Consider the following 7564-nt stretch of genomic DNA (forward strand, 5'->3'; position numbering starts at 1 on the left):
AGGAATCATTTTGGAGAGAATTTCCATTTTAACAAATATTGAGTCTTCCAATGCATTAATGTGGTATTTCAATCCAGAAACATGGTTGATCTCTTATTTAGGTCTTTACCTCTCAGGCAGCCTTTAATGTTGAAGTGTTCTACATCTTTTGTTAGATGTATTCCACTCTTTTTCTTTTCTAAAAGGAACTCTTAAAACTGTGCATGTCCTGCTGGGCACTGCTCTAGCTGCATGCTGCCACAGCGTTCATTTTTCTGCATAAAGTAGGACATAGGGGAACAGGTTGGGGGCAGTGGCGCACACTATAGCTCCAACTATTTGGGAGGCTGAGGAAGAGAATCACAAGTTCAAGGCCAGCCTGGGCAGCTTAGTGAGATTCTGTCTCAAAATAGAAAATGAAAAAGGCTGGGAATGTAGCTCAGTATTAAGGTGCCCCTGGGTTCAATTCCCAAACCGGGGAGCAGAGGGGGAAAAGAAGACTATAAGAACATAGGTTATAAGAGAAACATATAAAATAGAATATGGACAGTCCCAGCTGTAGCCAGGTTTCTGGGAGGAATAGACTCAGGGAGCAGGTGTCTCATGGAACAACGTAGGAGTATGTTTCTGTGTCCTTGTCCTCAGTTTATTAAAGAGGCATGTGAGAAAATCCAAGACTTCCATACCATACCTTTTATTTTTCCTTTCTGTTGTATGTAATAGAACACAGTAAATTTTCACCAACAACAGCTTTTGCATATGACTGCAAGGGCTCTGGAACAGAGTTCCTCTGGTTGGGAGGTGAGGCAGGGTGGGGGTGCTGCTTCTCTTTGGCTGTGGTGGAAAGGAGACTGGTCTTTTTTTCTTCCTGACCGTTTCCCACTTTCTTTTTTGGGACCTAAGAACAATTGCCTTGTTCCAGTACCCAATTGTAAGTTGTGTTTTGAGCCTTTTCAATCTCATCTGCCTTATAGGTAGGTACTACTCCCCACATCCCAGTGAAACCCCAAATGTGTTTGTCTCTTCAAAGGGAATTGCTTTTGACAGCCTTGGCAGTCAACACTACAGATTTCATTCCTCTTTTCCAAATTCTTTTCTTTTATTGAACATGAAAAATGAAGACCATGTGATTTATGAATAATGAAAAATACTAGCCTAATGATGATTTACCTTTGCAATAAACTATTCACCCCTAAAATATCAGGTAAGAATATCTCTGTGCTAGGAAATGTAGCAATAGATTTATGTGTCAAATCATTTAAAGACAAATAGTGACTCCTGATAGCTCTATATACAGTAGCACAAGGCTTCTTCTCTGACTCTGTAATTCTTTTATGTGGGAAGCAGGTATTAACAGTTTATCCCTCTTAGGGCTGTGAGGTCAAGTCCACGCGAGACCTGGCCTACAGCTCCCTGCCCAGCCTGCAGCCCTGCGTGTCGCCCATGCGCCTGGGGTGGGCTGGGGTGCGTCCTTGTCTAACCAGAAGAAACATCCACGCTCCTGTTTTTATTCCCCAGGGTTTCCTAGTCTTGAACTACTGGCTACATGGCTACCAGATGCCTAAGGGAGTTCGTTCACAGTGGCACGAGGCTGGAAGTGGTTCTAGACGCTGGGTAGATGCAAAGCAGCCTCACTCTCCAAGTCTGACATTTCCCACCTCCGGTTCCGGCTCTGCTTTGAGAAGGAGTCCTTCACTTCACCAACTTCCAGTAGAACAGAAGCCCATTCCCTACCCCCATCAGTGAAAAAAACCTACTGCTTCAAATGTAAATTGTTCATATAAGAGGAACATGCAGTCTGTTTTCCAGAAGTAAATCGACCGTCAAGAGAAGACTTGGCTCTAATTTATATGCTTTGCACTTTGGTCTGATATTAAGAAACAACATTCTTCAGTGAAGTTTTGGGTGCCAAACACCTACCCAGAAGGTCCAGGGCTTTCCTTTTCAGAAGTTAGCGTTCTCCTTGTGACTGGCCAAGTCATGAATTCTGACTTATATTAGGGACAATGTTGGACAATGGAAAAATCTCTCTGGATTGTTTTGGTCATATGTTTTGGATTATACTTCCTTTCTGTACCAGTTTCTTTTAATTTAAAGAACTGCTAAGCCAGTTATATTATCTCGCCACAGGTAATATAGCTCTTTTCTTTGATTAACTGTTCTGTCCCCAGCATCTCCTGATATCTGGTAGAGTGACGCCTTCGTCCATGTGCTTGCCTCCTAATTTAAGATGCCGTATCCGCATGTAGATATGATGTATATAACAATTTCACCTCGAGGTCGCTGGAGCTGGCCCTGCACTGGGACACTAAGCAGGGTGCCCGCTGCGTACGGCTGGCTTGGAAGCCCGAGGCCAGGGTTGTGAGGGTGCCCGGACCTTCCTGCAGTATTCATGCGCTGTTCTCATCCGTCGCTGTCCTGGTGTGTGTGGGATGTGTGTTTTTAATGGGAACTTGTTTTAAAATGTAACTTCTAAAGTTGAACACAGATGTTTTATTTGTTGTGCAGTATATGCAATAGAGAGGTACCTTAGAACTTGTCGTCATCGTTGTTCTTTTCCTTATGAGTGCTCCTGAGTCCTCGTGGTCACGTCCCATAGTGTTCATTTGGCTTCACTGTCAGCACCGTCCTTCTGTGCGATAGCAACCCTGAGAAGGAAAGAACAAGATGCTCCGTGGACTGGGTCTCCTGGCTCCAGAGTTCATGCCACCTGGCCCCGCCAGGGCGTCGAGGGCCTGTGGCACTCTGCAGCCTGCAGAGCAGGCAGGCTGGTCCAGAGGCCCCCTTTGAGGGCAGGGCACCCCAGAGTAACATGCAGCCTCAGGCCTGTGAGGGCTCTGAGCCCACTGAGAGAACGGCACTGTCACTCTGAGCACAGGGAGTGGACATTGGCATCCCGGTACCCTCTTCCCTCCTCGATAGTAGGTCTTGATTTGCCCCTTGCCATTTATTTCCAAAGATCAAGGAATGTCCATACCACTTGAAAGGACCAATAAGCCACTTCTGTGAGTGCAGCCTCTTCCCGGGAAGCACACCCTCCTCCCGAGGGAGGGCCCTGGGCTCTGGCCTTGCGTGGAGAACAGTGTGGGATCAATGTGTCTGTGATTCACTTATCGGGTTGGATTTGCTTTTTAGTTTCGCTTTTTCCTTTTTTATATTTTTAATATATCCTTCCCACATTTTACTAAATTAATTTGTTTTTGAGAAGTTGAGTCTTAAAGTGTGAAAAAGAACCCTCCCTTCATGAGGTGGGTGCCGTGAGCTTGGCAGTGAGGGCAGGTTCACCCTGGGCCCCTCTCGCTTCCCAGCCGTGTGGTCTGACTGGCTGGGGAAGCCCGGGAGGGGGAGGCACATTTTCTGAATGAATGGATATTTTTTTGTTTTTGTTTTTGCATGTTTAATATAGAAGTTCCTCTCATTCCTTGGGAAATCATGGCCTTTGAATATGCACACAACCTTTGAACTGTGCCTACTAAATTATAGCAGGGGACTTTGGCACCCAAGGAGTCCTGGCTCTGGGGTTACTGCAGTAACCCCAGCTGTACTCTGGACTTTATTTTGCTAACATAATTGAGCAACTGTAAATTACTGCTATATTAATGTTTTAAAGCACTGGGATAGTCTAATTCTAACTTGTAATTAATTATGTTTGCCAATTATTTGTTGGAAATAAATTTGTGTCTGAACAGCTATTGAAACAAATTGTACAGATATTATTCATGACAGCTTTGTACTGTGGAATGTGCTTAATAAAAAACAAAGAGTTTGACCTCTGTCCAATAAATTGCTAAGTAAATGTCAATAAATCGAGTATGAGTATTCTGCAGTCCACCTAATCTGGCTTCATGCGATTGTTACTTCAGCTACTAATTGAAAGCCAATACTCTAATAAAGTGTTGCAATACTCTGATGTTCTGTTAAGAAATTTTTCGGAAAACCTGTTACGTGCTATCAGGATTCAATGACATGTCATTAAAGTTCATAGACTTTAAAAATTATCAACTGTGTAAAGTGAAGTTGAAGGCTCAGAGCTTCTGACCTGTGAGAACTTGGCAAAAGACGTGTAATTCCGTGACTTGAAGCTCCTCCGAGAGCGCCCACTTGACCTCCGAGGTTGGCGGCTGCCTGGGAGAGGTCTTGCCCAGCGGCCCTGCTTCCCTTCACACGATCCAGATTAAATGACCAGCACAGAGTGACCAGCACCAGTTCCTGGGAAAATAGGAGAGTGGCCTCTGGTGAGTTCCAGGTGGCTCCTGGGTGAGTGGCCCGCCAGGGCTGAAGCAAGGGGCGGAGGAGGACTAGAGAGGCGGAGCTGCAGGCAGGAGAAACACAGTGGCCCTGCATGGCCCTTGCTGGTTGAGAGCCGGGAGGACAGTGAGTCTCCAGGTTCTGTGCCCAAGTCCCTCGGAGCAGCTGTGTTCACTGGGTGGCTGGGTTTTCCCCACCAGTCAACCAAATGGGTGATGTAGACTTTTTGGATGAAATTAGAGTATTTTGAGGCCATTGTCCTCACCCATTTTTCTTGTTAAAAAAAATGTTTTAAAAATATGTAATATTACCTGTGCTGAAGAAAGCCATTTTGCAAAGCATAAAAGAGTGGAGTCCCTTGTCCCTCTCCCGACCTCCAGTTTCCCAGCCAGCTTCCTGCATGTTCCTAGTCACCCTGTCTGCACAAGGTCGTCCCCGCACACGCCCTTTTGTGTTTTCCTCCTGGGGCTAGGGCTCCAGCCCAGGGCCTGGCGCTTGATAAGCTACCCCAGAGATCTGCCCCGGCCCTGGCCTGCTCTTTCTGTGGTGGCATGCCGGCAGGAGGGTGCTACAGCCCTCATCTGCTGTCCTGAGGGCTACTCCGTGTCAGTCCAGGTGACTCCACCTCACTCCTTATAACCCACACAGTGTTGGGTTATAAGGACAAACTGTAGTTCAGCTGGCTCCAGGTGAAGGTGGGATTCTGTTCTTACCTTTTCCAGGTGGTGATTGTCCTTTTTCACAGGGCTGTCCCTCATACCTGGCCGCATTAAAGAGACTGTTATTGGTGATTTGGGATGACAGCAGAGTTGGTCCCAAACATGGCCACAGAGCGGGGAGACCAGGAGCTGGGTGCTGGGCCACAGCCCTCCCGGGTGCTTCCCTCCCCTCCTCCCACAGCTGGTGCTCAGTAAACACAGTGTCTTCCTTCTTAAAAGGTGAAGTGTTAGCAAGAAATCTGCAGCTCCTGCTCCCATCCCGGAGGAGCGTCCGAGAGGTCTCCGTCCACCCTTGCCCGGCCTCTCACCAGAGCTGTGGCGGCTTCAGCTGTTTTCTCTGTTGAACAGGGAGAGCGGAGGCTGCGCCATCTGGCTGCCAGTCCCTTCCTGATTAGCAGCCTGGCAGTGCCCGCTTTGGACCTTTGCTTCTCTGTGGACTACCCAAGTCCTGGAGGGATATGCCTTGGCTCTGGGAATCTAGATTCTGTCACACCCAACCGGTCACAGTTGGCAAAATCTTCTTTAAAAAGCCTCCCTGGTATCTGTTCACCATCGCTGAGCTGGTGTGACTTAAAGCATTTTTATTAAATAAAATTAGTAACTGAGTAAGGCGTTGTGTCCCAAGTTCAAAGGACTGAGGGTGTCCCAGAGGAAAGGGGCAGATTAAATGACCAGTAAGGAGCGACTAGCACACAGGTGTCACCCGGTACGCATTCGCTTTTGAGTCATAACTCTAAAAGTGTGTGTGTGTGTGAAGAGGCAGGAAGAAGGGGAGAGAGCTGGCAGCCGTTGCCCTCCGTCCCGCGCTCAGCGGCAGGCGGACTTGCTTTCCCGCAAAGCAAGGCAGGAGGAGGCCAGGATCTGCAGCTTCCGGGGGACCAGGAGCTTGTCTGAAGGCCTCTGGACCCTTGCTGGTCATGGCCTGAGCTTGGCCGCTGCCCGTAGGCACTCGGATGTGGAGTGGCCGGGAATGTGGCCACGGGAAGGTGCTTCTCTGCCCAGGATGGCAGGCCCCTGAGTTCAGTGCTTTAGGAATGTGTCTGTTGGGTATGGCCCTGCAAGAGGACAGTCGGGTACATCATAAGTTGTCTCGTGTGGGCCTGGCAGCCTGGAGAGTAGAAAACCCTCCAAGAGGATCCCCATTCGCCCATTGCTTCCACCTTTGTGACCACCTCTTGCCCTGGAGTTGTTTGGTTTCATTGCTCAGAGTATTCTAGTTACAGTGGGGCTGGGCCTGGCTGGGCTGGGAGACCCAGTAGTCACGAGGCCCACGGCTGAGTGGGGACAGGCCGGAGCGACAGCTTGAGTTGGTTTTGCTGAGGTCTCGGTGAGTTCAGCCTGGGCGCCATCCACCCTTCACCTCCATCTTCGGGCCCCAGACGCTTCTGCTCTTCCAGGCGACCCTTGTACTGCCCGGTCCCCAACAGCCGCGAGGGCTCCGAGGACCCGGATGGAGACACTTTGCAAGGACTGTTTGTGGATCAGCTGGCAGACAGGGAGGAGCGCGCTTACTGAGGCCCGGGCTCCTCAGCCGACTGGCAGCAGGCCCCGTGGGCACAGGAGTTCAGTACTTGGATAGAAGGTAGAGACGGTATTTTAAGGTGACCGTAAGGATTAAATGACATAATCTGGAATTGACCTCGCCTCAAGATAGTATAGGGGCGCCCACCGGCTCTATTGGGGCCATCTACACAGGACTGATGCTCAGGAGGTGGAGCGTTGTGGAGTTCGGGGTGGTGTGGCGTGGGGTGGCATCATCTGCTCAGTGAGCCTAAGGCCATGGGAAGGCGCCCTCTGCCCCCATCGAGGACCGAGTTTGTAACCAAGGGTGAGGGGAGGTGGGTGGACCGGGTGCACAGGAGAGTGTGCACACGCGGGAGTTCTCTGGTTAGTTTTGTTAGGGATGATTGCCCTCAAAGGCGGCCCACCTGTCATCTCCCCAGGGTGTCTCTGGGAAGAGGAGGCCACCTGAGCACGCTCCTCTCTTCTGCGAATCACAGGGCCTCCAGTGGACAGGGTGGAGGTGGAGGCCCAGGGCATGTGCAGGCAGAGGGAGTGGCAGTGACCAAGGAAGAGAGTATTTACTACCAACCAGTGACAGCAAGAGCCAGGCCACCCGGGAGTGCCAAGCCTGCTGGGGGCCTTTCTGCATCTCCAAGCCCCCGAAACCTGCCTGCCGTGTTGTTGGGCTTCATGGCGGAAGACACTGAGGCCCAGGCCTATTTGGTCTCGGTGACCACAGCTGGCCTCCCTGCAGGCCACCCTGCTGTCTCCCTCTCTGTGCTCCCTGGGCTCTGTGATGCCAACAGAGTCCCCCAAGGAGCCAGACCGGCCTGTGCTGTCCCCTGCCCAGGTGTGCCCCTGCCCTTTGCTCTTGGATCATCGCTGTTTGGCAAGCCTTCGCAGCACCCACGTCGTGGTGGAGTGCGAGGAACTGGACAGATGGGGCCAGGCGTGGCCGCCCGAGGGGGGCTGTGGGCGAGAGGCCAGCGAGAAGTCGGGCCTGGAAGAGGCAGAACACAGAGCAGGGAAGGGAGGCTAGTGTGGAGGGGTGCTGACAGGTGGCGCATATTTAGTGTGCATCTCTTCTGTGCCACTAGAGGGGGTTGTAGGGAAAC

At 50.4% G+C, this 7564-nt stretch overlaps 1 protein-coding gene across 7 annotated transcripts in view; it reads left to right on the forward strand.

Moving 5' to 3' along the window:
* Positions 1-3889, forward strand: part of Fbxw11 (F-box and WD repeat domain containing 11) — a 121788-nt gene extending 117899 nt beyond the window's left edge. For all 7 annotated transcript variants that reach the window (XM_071611991.1, XM_071611993.1, XM_027938601.2 and 4 more), the window contains one exon: positions 1498-3889. The gene's annotated coding sequence lies outside the window, so the exon portion shown is untranslated. The remainder of the gene's footprint in view (positions 1-1497) is intronic.
* Positions 3890-7564: the final 3675 nt, after the last annotated feature.

The sequence above is a fragment of the Marmota flaviventris genome, chromosome 5 (genome assembly GCF_047511675.1).
Source record: "Marmota flaviventris isolate mMarFla1 chromosome 5, mMarFla1.hap1, whole genome shotgun sequence".
Lineage (NCBI taxonomy): Eukaryota > Metazoa > Chordata > Mammalia > Rodentia > Sciuridae > Marmota > Marmota flaviventris.